Source organism: Canis lupus, chromosome 24 (genome assembly GCF_011100685.1).
Source record: "Canis lupus familiaris isolate Mischka breed German Shepherd chromosome 24, alternate assembly UU_Cfam_GSD_1.0, whole genome shotgun sequence".
NCBI classification, from domain to species: domain Eukaryota; kingdom Metazoa; phylum Chordata; class Mammalia; order Carnivora; family Canidae; genus Canis; species Canis lupus.
The window spans coordinates 21,260,179-21,273,252 of record NC_049245.1 but is presented as its reverse complement, the minus strand read 5'-3'; the positions used below and the strand labels follow the sequence as shown (position 1 = coordinate 21,273,252).

Genomic DNA, 13,074 nt, shown 5'->3' with positions numbered 1-13,074 from the left:
GTATTGTAGTAATAATGGTTAGGACGAACTACTGAAATATAAAGGCATTCTTGGGAAAAGTAAATACATCTGTGGATGTAGTGCCTAATGCTGGTCTTGACATGTACTAGATGCATAAGTATCTCCCTTCCTTCAACCAGCTCTATCTGGACTTTATTTCTGTGCTTGTGATGTTTTCATCTTTTTCGTTTTTCAGTCTCGCCAACACTGGTTCCTCCTTATCTCCCAAATCTAGGTACTTGCCAAGGAGTAGACCTATACCTTCAATTATCTATTTGTTTTTTCCTTTCAATTTATTATTCACTCAACAGTGATTTGTTGAAGACCAGAGTATGTCCCTGGCACTGTACTAAGTGCACGCCCCAAATGATGCCCTAGAACAAGCCTTTGAATGTTGAAGGATTAATTTATACTGCTGATCTGTAGGCTGATGTTCTGGATGGTGTAAAACTGCCCTTATGTGACATTGTTTGGGACTCAACCCTATCTAGTATTCTAAATACTGAATACAGATCCTGTATCCCCAACACACTGGGTCCATTTGAGAGATCATAGTATCTTGATTCCTTCTAATGGTTTTTTCCCCCAAACTCCCCTCCTGGGAGATAATTTCCAATTCTCTCTTTCTTACCAGGACATTCAGACTAGAATCAATGTATAGATTCTTGCCCCAAAATGTCTTTTGCAGCTGCAACTCCCTCCTCAAAACTAATTTGCCCTTACCAGAGTTTAAGACAGGATAAAAGGGGATGTCTGGATAGCTCAGCGGTTTGGCGCCTGCCTTTGGCCCAGGGAGCGACCCTGGAGTCCCGGGATCGAGTCCCGCGTTGGGGTCGTGGCATGGAGCCTGCTTCTCCCTCTGCCTGTGTCTCTGCCTCTCTCTCTCTCTCTCTCTCTCTGTCTCTCTCTCTATGTCTATTATGAATAAAAATAAATAAATAAATCTTAAAAAAAAAAAAGACAGGCTAAAACCAACTCAGGATTAGCCCAGAATTACCTTCTTTTGCTTCTAGAACAACTGAGTGATTCATAAAGCCTATCAGTTTGAAAAGCTGATCCAAGAGAGGATGCAACTTCCAGCAGCAATGATCCAAACGGAAATCATGGAAATAAAAATCATAAACTTTAGAATCCGCAGGCAGTCTAAGCAGAAAATATTTCCTTCAGAAAGTTATTCACCACTCAGTCATATCACTAGAGAACTATGGAATTCAGAATCTTCTGCCCTAACCCCAGCTCTACACCTTGAGCCTATTTTATAAACCTCTAGATATCTGACATCAACCTACAAATTTTTCACTACATATTCTAAGACAAATGCCACTTCTGATTGTTTTAAAGGAACATTCAAAGCCACGTAACAATGGAGAGCTGAAGTAATGGAACTAGTTACTGCCAGAAGTGGTATCAGTTAAAAGTAGGTTGAAGTGAGAGATGGCAGGACTCATCCCTTGTCGACATTTAGGGCTAAGATATTAATGACACTAGGGATGCTGCAGTTGCTTCTGCACTTGGCAGGGACTTCATACAAGAAATCCTGGGCTCTGCCAATATTTGCCATCATGAAAAACATCATGGTAGTCAGAGGTGACAGACTTCCCTTATTATGGGACATATTCATTATAAGTCTTTTCACTAGATCTTGGTCATCTCTGTGGATCGTCCTGACTGACACACATATTCCATGTTCCAATGACTCTATGACTAGGACCCCAGTTTTACTTTCTTTTCCCTCCTCTGCATGGTCTCAGTTACCTGGAGAAGCCTGAGCCAGGAGCACAAGGACAGCTAAAGCCAGGGACTCCTGAGAGGAGTGAGAAATGAACCAGCAGCATACTCAATGTGCCAGAAAAGGTTGGTCTTCACTCTGCATTTTATTGTCTTGGGTAAGGCTGAGTCATGGACAATAAATCAGAGAAGGGCAGAGTGCCCCACCACTCACCAGCTTGTGGGTCAGTAACATAGATTGATGATCCAATATTCAGAGTCCTTCTCGAGACATCATCTGGGAAGGTGGAAGACATTAACAGAGGATCTACAAGTCCATCCCAAGTCTCTGGCATTGTGGAGAGAATGGACCCACTTTCCATGAAGCCTTTCCTGCTCCTCTCCTTGGGAAGTTTAGCCCCCTCTCTTATGTTTACAACTGCTCTCCCTCCTTCTTTCTGTCATAATGTTTTTCATGTGAGGTTGGAACTAAGTATTTTTCCAGTTTATCACCCCTATTGGACTGACAACATCAAGGGCAACTTTTAACAGACAGTGAGTCCCTGAAGGTAGGGACTGGCTGTAGTTTCTGTATGTCAAGAATGTGCTGTGCACATTTGTTGAAAACAATGAATTAATGAATGCATGCATGGTATTCATTCACACCCTGATAGATCTTAGAATTGGCATTTCTCAACTATGAAAATGCAGACTCAGAGTGGAAGAGGATTGCCCAGGGTCATACTGTGAGCAAGAAAGAACCAGAAGGAGATCCTCCTAACTCAGCTTATCATCCAGCTCTTTTTAATTATGCATTTACTCTTTATTTCCTATAATCCAAATCCTTAATATTGGCTGCTTCTGAGACTTTCTTAGTCTCTAGCCTCAGAGCAAAAATGCTTCCCGCAGTTTCTCCAACAAAGAGGAAATAGAAAGGGAGCACTGCTTGGGCTCCACCAGGAAGTGTATCTGTGAGTCACTGGGTTTTCTTTCGGGGATCCTTAGTTTGTGGTATGGTCATTTTATACCCTTTGATGGTCCCAGTGCTCTTGTACTCTCTTCTTTCTTGGCACGTATTAGGGAAAGCCTGGTGCATATCAGGAAATCTGTTTTGCCTTTGATATCTAAGTAGTCCCTTCTCCAGGAAAGCAGTGAACATGAAGCCACTCAATGAAGTCACTGACCCCCTAGAATCCTCACAGGATCCCTGAAAGGCAAATGTAATCTGCTCAGTGTTACACTGAAGAGTGATGTCAGGATTCAGGTTTGGCTTACTTGTCTCAAGAGCACATGTTCTCTCTATCATCCCAGAGGATTATGCTTGTGTAATGATGGAAGGAGAGACCTATTAACCTGAAAAACACTGATGAGTGAACGATAGGTAGAATCACTACCTCCTGAAAGATATGTTCTGTGCAGGCCTAGAGGGCAGAACTAGAAGTCTTGGGTGGAAATTGCAGCAAGGCAGGTTTTAACTAATTGGAAAGACTTCTGATGATTGGTACCATCTGAAAATGGTTGGACTGTCTGGGAGATGTGCTGGTTCCTGGTGTCCAAATACTACAAATGGAACCCACCTGACCACTTCTCTCAGGTCCTGCAGGGAGGACTGGTGAATTGGCTGATATGGATCTCTATATCAGACACAGTTCTAGGCACTGGGTCTCCAAGAAGACGAAAGCAAAGTCTTGCCATTCTGATTAAGGAGGGGAGACAATAAACATATAATGGCAAGTGATCATGGTGCTATAAAGAAAACTAGGGGAAAGGAGAGAAAATGAGTGGGAAATACCAGACAGAGTGATAGAACATAAGAGACTCCTAACTCTGGAAAACAAACAAGGGGGTGGAAGGGGAGGTGGGCAGAGGGATGGGGTGACTGGGTGACAGGCACTGAGGGGGGCACTTGACGGGATGAGCACTGGGTGTTATACTATATGTTGGCAAATCGAACGCCAATAAAAAATATACAAAAAAACAAACAAACAAAGCAGGGTAAGGGTTGGAGGATAAGATGATGTACATGTATAAATGGTGGGTGGTGGGAGTGTCTATTTTGAAGGTTATCCGAGGAAGGACTTTGTGAGTTAGTGACATTGACTAGAAACCTAAATGTATGGAGGAAGTGAGCTACATGAATACCTAGAATCTTCCAGGCAGAGAGAATCGCAAGGCTCTGAGGAAGAAAAGCAATAGGTCTCCTAGGAAGAGCAAAAAGCCAAGTATGACTGGGGTCTAGTGAGCAAGGGAAAAAGAGAAACAAACCACAGAAGCAGGCAGAGCTACCCAATGCCTAGAACTGTGTCTAGTATAGAGATCCAACTCAGGACGGACAAATACTGCTAAGGACTTGGGACTTTACTTATGATTTATACTTTAAGAGATCTTTAAAATCTGAACATTTGTTTCTTTTTGTCTATGAGACATCACTTTCTTCATCTGTAAGTTGCCAAACTAGCATTTCATGAAATGTGTGACCCATGTCACTGACAGTATAAGTGACAATTTAAGTGGCAAACTTCAATTTTTAATAATTTTATTTTAATACTTATTTGACAAAAAAAATCACTACCTCTTGATCTGGTGATTTTACAGAAAAATTACTTAAGATGTGGTCCAAATATGAGTTTAAGCAAATGGATTGTGTTGGTTTTTATAAAAAGTATAATTAAATAACACTACAGTCTATAGATGATGTAGCAATCTGTACATTTGTGAAATGATATAAAAATGACTAACATTTAGGTTAGGAAATTGATAAAGACCATTCTATGGCACAGAACTGAAGGTCAGAGAAGTCAGTGGACTTTCTTAAGGCCACAGAGTTGGTAATCCATGGAGTCAGGAATGGGACTTTAGTCTATCTGACTCCAGATCCATTTATCCTTGCACCAGAGAAAACGGTCTCACCAAACACATGCTTCTTCTGGCTATATCTGTCTTTGTTTATTTTATTTTATTTTGAAATTATTATAGATTAAGAGGAAGTCGCAGATAGTAAAGACATCCTGTGTATCCTTTACATAGTTTTCCCAAATGTTACATTTTGAATAACTGTAGTACAATGTCAAAACAAGGAAATTGACATTGGTACAACGTTTATGTCTACCTCTATGTCATTTTATTACAGGCTTGATTAGTGTAAGCAATCAATATGCAGAACTATTCAATCACCACAAAGATCTTCCCTGTGCTACTCAGCTCTCTACTTCCCCAACATTCCCATGGCAACTAACAATATGCTCTCCATTGCTCTAATTTTTTGTCATTTTGAAAATGTTATATAAATGGAATCACACATTATACAACCTTGTGAGATCACTGCATCTATCAATAGTTGTTTCTTCCTTGCTGTGTAGTATTCCCCGGTATGGATGTCCTGTGGTTTATCTAACCATTAACATATTATAGAACATTTCGGTTGTTTCCAGATTTGGGTTATTACAAATAAAAACTGCTATGAATACTTGCATACGGATTTTTCTGTGGACATAAGTTTTCATTTCTCTGGGTAAATGCCTAAGGGAGGTGATTGCTGGATTGAATGATATTCATAAGTTTAGTTTTTTAAAAAATTGCCAAACTATTTTTCAGAGTGCTTGCACCACTTAACATTTTCACCAACAACATATGAGAGATTCAGTTTCCCCTCATCAGCTTTTGGTAGTGTCATGGTTTTTAATGCTAGCGGTCCTAATACATATGTAGAAGTATCCCATACTGGTATTAATCTGTATTTCCCTAATTGCTACTGATGTCAAACATCTTTTCATGTACTTATTTGCCATCCTCTTTGATGAAATGTCTGTTCATTCGCCCATTTTCTAAATGGAATATTTATGTTTTTTTATGAAGAGTAGGTTTTTTTTTAATTGAAGAATAACTAACATACAGTGTTATATTAGTCTTGGGTGTACAATATAGTGATTCAACAATTCTATACGTTACTCAGTGCTCACCATGGTAAGTGTAGTCAGCATCCGTCACCAAACAACATTATTATCATCTTACTGACTATATTTCCTATGCTGTACCATTAATCTCCATGAGTTATTTATTTTGTAATTGGAAGTTTGTACCTCTTAATCCCCTTTTCTCTATCTATTTCATCCACTGCCCCCCAACTTCCTGTCTGGCAACCACCAATTTGTTCTCTGTATTTAAGAAACTATTTTCTTGTTTGTCTCTTTTATCTTTGTTCATTTTTCCCTTTAAATTCCACATATAAGTGAAATCATATGGTATTTGTCTTTCTCTGTCTGACTCATTTCACTTAGCTCTATAACCTCTAGCTCCATCCAGGCACTTGCAAATGACAAGATCTTATCGTTTTTTTATGGCTCAGTAGCATTCCATTGTGTAATACATATACCACATCTTTTTTTTTTTTATCCATTTATCTATTGATGGGCACTTGGGTTGTTTCTGAATCTAATCTAAATAATGCAGCAATAAACATAGATGTGTGTATATCTTTTCAAATTGGGTTAATATCCAAAATATGTTAAGAACTCAACACACACAGGAAAATAATAATCCAATTAAAAACGGGCAGAAAACCTGAATAGTTGTTTTTCCAGAGAATATACACAAATGGCCAACAGACACATGAAAACACACTCAAAATTATTCATCATGAGGAAAATGCAAATCAAAACTACAATGAGATATCATCTCATACCTGTCAGAACAATGAAAATAAAAAAGTCAAGAAATAACAAGTGCTGGCGAGGATGTGGAGAAAAAGGAACCCTCATGCACTCAGTGGGAATGCAAACTGGTGTAGCCACTGTGGAAAACTGTGTGGAGGCTCCTCAAAGAATTAAATTAGAACTACCATATGACCCAGCAATTCCACTTCTGGGTATTTACTCAAGAATAATGGAATATTTGTTTTTAACTATTAAATGTTAAGAGTTGTTTATGTACTTTATTTGAGTTCTTTGTTGAATATGTAGTTTGCAAATAATATCTTTCAGTGTATGGCTTCTTTTAATCCTTTTCATTCTTCAAAATTCTACCACACATAGTTACTGTCTTCTTTTTTTATCTTTTTATGTGTGCGTGGTGGACACATTTAAAGATATACTTCCTTAGCAAATTTGAAGTATATAATACAACGCTGTTAACTTACAGTCACATTATTGTACAACAGATCTTCAGAATTCATTCATTTTGCATAACTAAAATCTTGTACCTCTTGACACCATCTCTCCATTTCCCCTTCCATACAACCCCTGGCAATCACTGCCTATTCTCTGCTTCTATGAGTTTGACTATTGAGATTCCAATGTAAATAAGATCATGTAGTATTCTTCTTTTTCTATCTGGCTTATATCACCTAGCATAATGTCTTATAGATTCATACATGTTGTAAAAAAAAAATGGCAGGATTTCCTTCCTTTTAAAAAGCTGATTACTGGGGTTGCTTTAGCAGCACATAGACTAAAATAACGATACAGAGATTAGCAGGGCCTTGTGCAAGGATGACATGCAAATTCATGAAGAAAGTTCTGATTATCATTCCACTTAACATACATACATTTTCTTTACCTATACTACATCACCAGATACTTGGGTTATTTCTATACCTTGGCTGTTGTGATAAATACTGTGATGAACACAGGAATGCAAATATCTCTTCAAGAGAGTGATTTCATTTCATCCAGATAGATATCTAGCCGTGGGATTTCTGGATTATATGGCAGTGGTATTTTTAATTTAACAGTATGGAGAAACTTCCATGCTGTTTTCCATAGTGGCTGCACAATTTAACAAGATTTATCTTCCGTTTGTGAACATCGGATATCTTTCCATTTATTTCTGTCTTCTTTACTTTCTTTCATCAATGTTTTATAGTTTTCAGCATATAGGTCTTTCATCTCCTAGGTCAAATTTATTCCTAAGCATCCTATTCTTCTTATGGCAACTGTAAAAGTGATTGTTGCTCACGGCTTTCTCCAACCATCAACTAATTTCTATACTAAATAGTTCTGCACACATTTATCATAAGGTAAAGTGGTAAACCAAGGCAGACACAAGTAATGAAACTGGTACAAAAATATAAAAATGTATGTAATGGACTTCTAGAGTACATAAGTTGTTTCTTGAAGTCTTTCTGTAGCCCACACTGCCTCCTTTAAATGTTAAGAATATACATACTAATATTATTGCTAAAATTATTATATAGATGCTACACTAAATGTAGACACTCAGATATATATGATTGTTTTGCAGTAAGAGAGCTTAGGCCAAGAACTGTGGGTGTGGACTATGCAGTAAAGGTTTAATTTAGCAGACTTGTGGTTATCACAACTCTACATTCCCAGAATCATGAGAATGGGTCCTTGAGCAGCCTCTGGCACATGTTTAACTTATGAGCTCTTAAAATATCCTGCCTAATAATAGGTCTTTGAATACTTGAGACTTGGACCACTCATTCCTAGCTTGTGCTTTTGGCCCATAGTTATAAGATGGCTGCATCACCTCCAGCATTATGAGCATGCTTCAAACAGAAGGGAGTAGTGTCCAGGAAAAAGCAAATGGGTACATGCCACTTGCATCCTTGCCCCACCACTTTGAAGTATCTTACAAGATAGCTCACCAAAAATATTCTGCTTAACGTCACTGGCCATAATTGCACCACATTTCACCACTGTGTGCTTGCCAGATTTGGGGAAGTTGTTCACTTGGGCATGCTGCTGCACCTAAACTATCATTCAGACACAGTATGTTGTACTAAGTGAAGAAGCAGAAATGCCCAGAGCACACTGAGTTCTTCAAGAAAGACGGCACCCTTGCAGGGCCAAACTAATGACCCCTTTCTTGGAACATCAAGACCTAATTGTGCTGGCAGCCCGCAGGCATACCCCAAGCTTTGTGGAACATCACAGAGGGCCAGGTGAGGAACTGCCTGTTCAGACCACCATCCATGAGAGGAGCAGGCTAGAGATGTGGCAGACAGAAGAGCTCTGTTGACAGGTGATCAGTGCCACTAATGGCGATTTAAGCCAGCTGAAGAATGTTGGCAACTGATACCAGCCTACAGCCCCTGGAACGCACAGGGGCTTCTCAGAAAGCCTGCCATTTGAGGACACAGTATGTGGCCAGGCAACACTCTTAGTGTTGGTGACAAAGTATCAGTGTCAGAATACTTTCATGCAAGTAGCTTATTGTTCTGCATGGTTCCATTTTCTTTCTCTGTCTCTTGGCACATCATTTAAACTTATTTTTACAATTCTTAAGTGCTTGACTTAGAGTTTTCATTATACCTTTTCAAAATTATGTAAGTCTACTTAGAAATACCTACAGTGTCTGTTCAGCCCTTTCAGCTGAAATCCACTGTCAGTATCCTGAAGCTTTTTTGGTACATCGGTACACTGAGGGGGAGGGAAAAAGATTTAAATTTTTTCTGACTTTGTCCCAGACTTTTACTGAGGTTGGGTCTCAGGGATATGACCTTTACCAGTGTTCCTGTCCCTTTTTCCAGGATATAGTGTTTTTTCTATCCACTGCTTTCTTCCCTGAGTGCAGTATCCCCAATATATTTCCTTGAAGAACTCTTTTCTATTGTCTATTTTGTTACTCTAGATGAAATAAATTTAGAACAAGTTGGAGTGAGCAAGATGCCTTTCTATTGCCTGGGATAAAGTCTCAGAATTCCCCTCCATCAGATTCTTTCTCCCTAGAGACTAGACCTTTGTTAGGAAGTAAGTCCTTTTTTTAATTATTCTTTTACATATAGTATAATACCCAGGGCTCATCCTGTCAAGTGCCTCCCTCAGTGCCCGTCACCCAGTCACCCCATCACCCTGCCCACCTCCCTTTCCACTACCCCCTGTTAATTTCTCAGAGTTAGGAGTCTTGCATGTTCTGTGACTCTCTCTGATATTTCCCACTCATTTTCTCTCCTTTCCCCTTTAATCCCTTTTACTATTTTTTATATTCCCCGTACGAGTGAAACCATATTATGATTGTCCTTCTCCGAGGAAGTAAGTCTTGAAGTCTCACCATTGCCACTAGCTAGATACTGACTGTGAGAGCCTAATGGTTTTCATATATTCACTGTCAAATTGAAGCTTTTTCTCAAAATACAGTCATCCTAGATTTTCTATTCATAATTAATATATATAATAGAAATTTTGATTGTAAGCAATTTTTATGTGTTTGAGCCTATCCTCATTAAGCTTTTGATTTAAGATGTTTAGCTATGAAGATAGAAAAACATATATTTGTTGGAATGCATGGCACTGAAGTTTACTGCTCTTATTCTCTTTATAAAAGGTACTTCAGCAGAAAAATGGAGTAATTTTTTAAAATATGAAAATATGGCATGCAAGAATATTTATGCCAACTCAGGAATTTAATAATAAAAATTCTAGGGTGACATCTGTGTAGCCTGTTTAGCAAGAAATGAGTTCACATTGTAGAAGGAAGAATAAGGTCAAGTGACAAGATATAATAAGTGAGGTACACACTCATTTACTATATGTATCATTTTATTTTGTGGCATTTGTTTTCTGAAACATATGTAAGATGATCTGTTGAGGACATGTATGTTTTTACATTTTTCTTAAGATATCTTTGCATGTAAATCAGGTCATCACTTTCTGACTTGGAAGCTAGTGAGCCTATCTATGTGAATTAATTGCTAAATCAAAAGTGAACAAACAAAAAGGAACCTAGGTGGTAACTGAAGTCAAAGTAGTGAGCAAGGCAATAAGCAACTCGCATGAAAGTATTCTGACACTGATACTTTGTCACCAAGAGTGTTGCCTGGCCACATACTGTGTCCTCAAATGGCAGGCTTTCTGAGAAGCCCCTGTGCGTTCCAGGGGCTGTAGGCTGGTATCAGTTGCCAACATTCTTCAGCTGGCTTAAATCGCCATTAGTGGCACTGATCACCTGTCAACAGAGCTCTTCTGTCTGCCACATCTCTAGCCTGCTCCTCTCATGGATGGTGGTCTGAACAGGCAGTTCCTCACCTGGCCCTCTGTGATGTTCCACAAAGCTTGGGGTATGCCTGCGGGCTGCCAGCACAATTAGGTCTTGATGTTCCAAGAAAGGGGTCATTAGTTTGGCCCTGCAAGGGTGCCGTCTTTCTTGAAGAACTCAGTGTGCTCTGGGCATTTCTGCTTCTTCACTTAGTACAACATACTGTGTCTGAATGATAGTTTAGGTGCAGCAGCATGCCCAAGTGAACAACTTCCCCAAATCTGGCAAGCACACAGTGGTGAAATGTGGTGCAATTATGGCCAGTGACGTTAAGCAGAATATTTTTGGTGAGCTATCTTGTAAGATACTTCAAAGTGGTGGGGCAAGGATGCAAGTGGCATGTACCCATTTGCTTTTTCCTGGACACTACTCCCTTCTGTTTGAAGCATGCTCATAATGCTGGAGGTGATGCAGCCATCTTATAACTATGGGCCAAAAGCACAAGCTAGGAATGTGTGAAAAGAAGGAAAGATGTTGCCTGGTGCTTGATGTCACTGTGAAGCTCTTAACATTCCCTGACATTATATCATATGAGAAGAATAAAACCCTAATTTGTATAAGACACATTTTCACATGTTTTCGTGTTTCACATTTCTTCCTAATAGGTCATATCAGAATATGTGGGTAATTAGAAGGAAGCTTGTAGCACTAAATGCTTATGATTAAAGAGAAGAAAGATCTCAATAATCTAAGACCTTATCTCAAAACTAGAGAAAGAAGAGCAAAATCAACCCAAAGGAAGCAATAAGGGCAGCAGCAGGAGAAAAATAAAATTGAAAACAGAAAACAATAGAAAGAAGGAATTAAACAAACAGCTGATTCTCTTAAAAAAAAACTATAAAATCGCTAAATCAAATTTCAAAATTGATAAAGATAAAAAGAAACAATTCAGAAACCATCAGTATCCACAATGAAACAATGGATATCATTAAGATCCTACAGCCTTTTAAAAAGATAAGGAGGAAAAACTATAAGAAATATTTCACTCAAAAATTTTACAACTTAGAAGAAATTGGCCAATTCTTCAAAAACCAAAAATGATTTAAACTCAATCTTGATGAAATAGACAATCTGAATAGTTCTGTAACCATTAAAGAAATTGAATTTGTAATTCAAAAGCTTTGAAACAGAAATCTCCAGGCCAAAATGGTTTCATGGGAGAATTCTACCCAGTAGAGGTTTCCCCCACTATCCATAGAGCATTTCTATGAAATCTTTTGTAAGCCAAAATGGCATAAAGCAAAGAAGCAATTACCATTAATCTATATGGAAATTTTGTTGAATATTTTCAGACCCCAAAATAATCTTTCTTTAGGCTTTCTGATAACTTGGGACATAGCTTGCTAATGGATGCACAAACACTGAACTGAGTGCCATTGTTACTGCAAAACAAACACTGAACTGGATTTTCTTTTCACCTTCTTTGTAAAAGCAAAGATCCTCTTCAGATTTGTTTCAGTTAGCAAAAACAAGTACTAATGTAGGTCTCTCATAAAAGCAAAGTGATGTAACCCAAACTTTCAAAAAGTGAGGGATTCTTGTACATACAAAGACTGAATGCCCATACCACACAACTTCCCTCAGAAAGTAGAAGAGGAAGAAATGCTTCCTAACTCATTTTGTGACGTCAGCATTACCCTAATAGTAAAACTAGATGAAGACATTATGAAAAATGAAAACCACAGACCAGATGCCCTCAGGAACTTTCATGTAAATATCTCAGTAAAATATTCACAAATAGAATCCAGCAATGTATGAAACATTATACACCAGGACCAAAAGTAATTTATTTCAGGTATGCAAGACTGGCTAATACTCAAAAAATCAATCAATGTGGGGCACCTGGGTGACTCAGTTAGTTGAGTGAACCACTGTTGATTTTGGCTCAGTTCATGATCTCAGGGTCATGTGATCAAGCCCCATGAGGAACTCCCAGCTCAGCACGCAGTCTGCTTGAGATTCTCTCTCCCTTTCCTTCTTCTCTCCCCACATCTCACTCACTCACTCACTCACTCACTCAATAAATAAATAAACAAACAAATCTTTAGGGGTGCCTGGGTGGCTCAGTTGGTTAAACATCTGCCTCTGGCTCAAGTGTTGATTCCAGAGTCCCAGGATCAAGCCCCACATTGGGTTCCCCACTCAGTGGGGAGTGTGCTTGTCCCTCTACCTCTCCTCCCTCCTCATGCTCTCTATCTTCCTCCTCTGAATTCTTTTGTGTCTCATCTTTTATCCTGCAACACAGCTGAACTCGCTAGTCAGTTCAGATTTCTACTTGAATGTGTGACTCTTGAATTGCAATTCTAACTGCCCAAATAAACATCTGTTCACTAAATTACATTTCTATATATTAGGAATATACTTATGGAAATT

The 13,074-nt window shown here is 38.7% G+C and overlaps 1 pseudogene; it reads left to right on the top strand.

Moving 5' to 3' along the window:
- The first annotated feature begins 7,132 nt into the window (after positions 1 to 7,132).
- Positions 7,133 to 7,228, top strand: LOC119865792 (annotated as a pseudogene).
- The last annotated feature ends 5,846 nt before the right edge of the window (positions 7,229 to 13,074 follow it).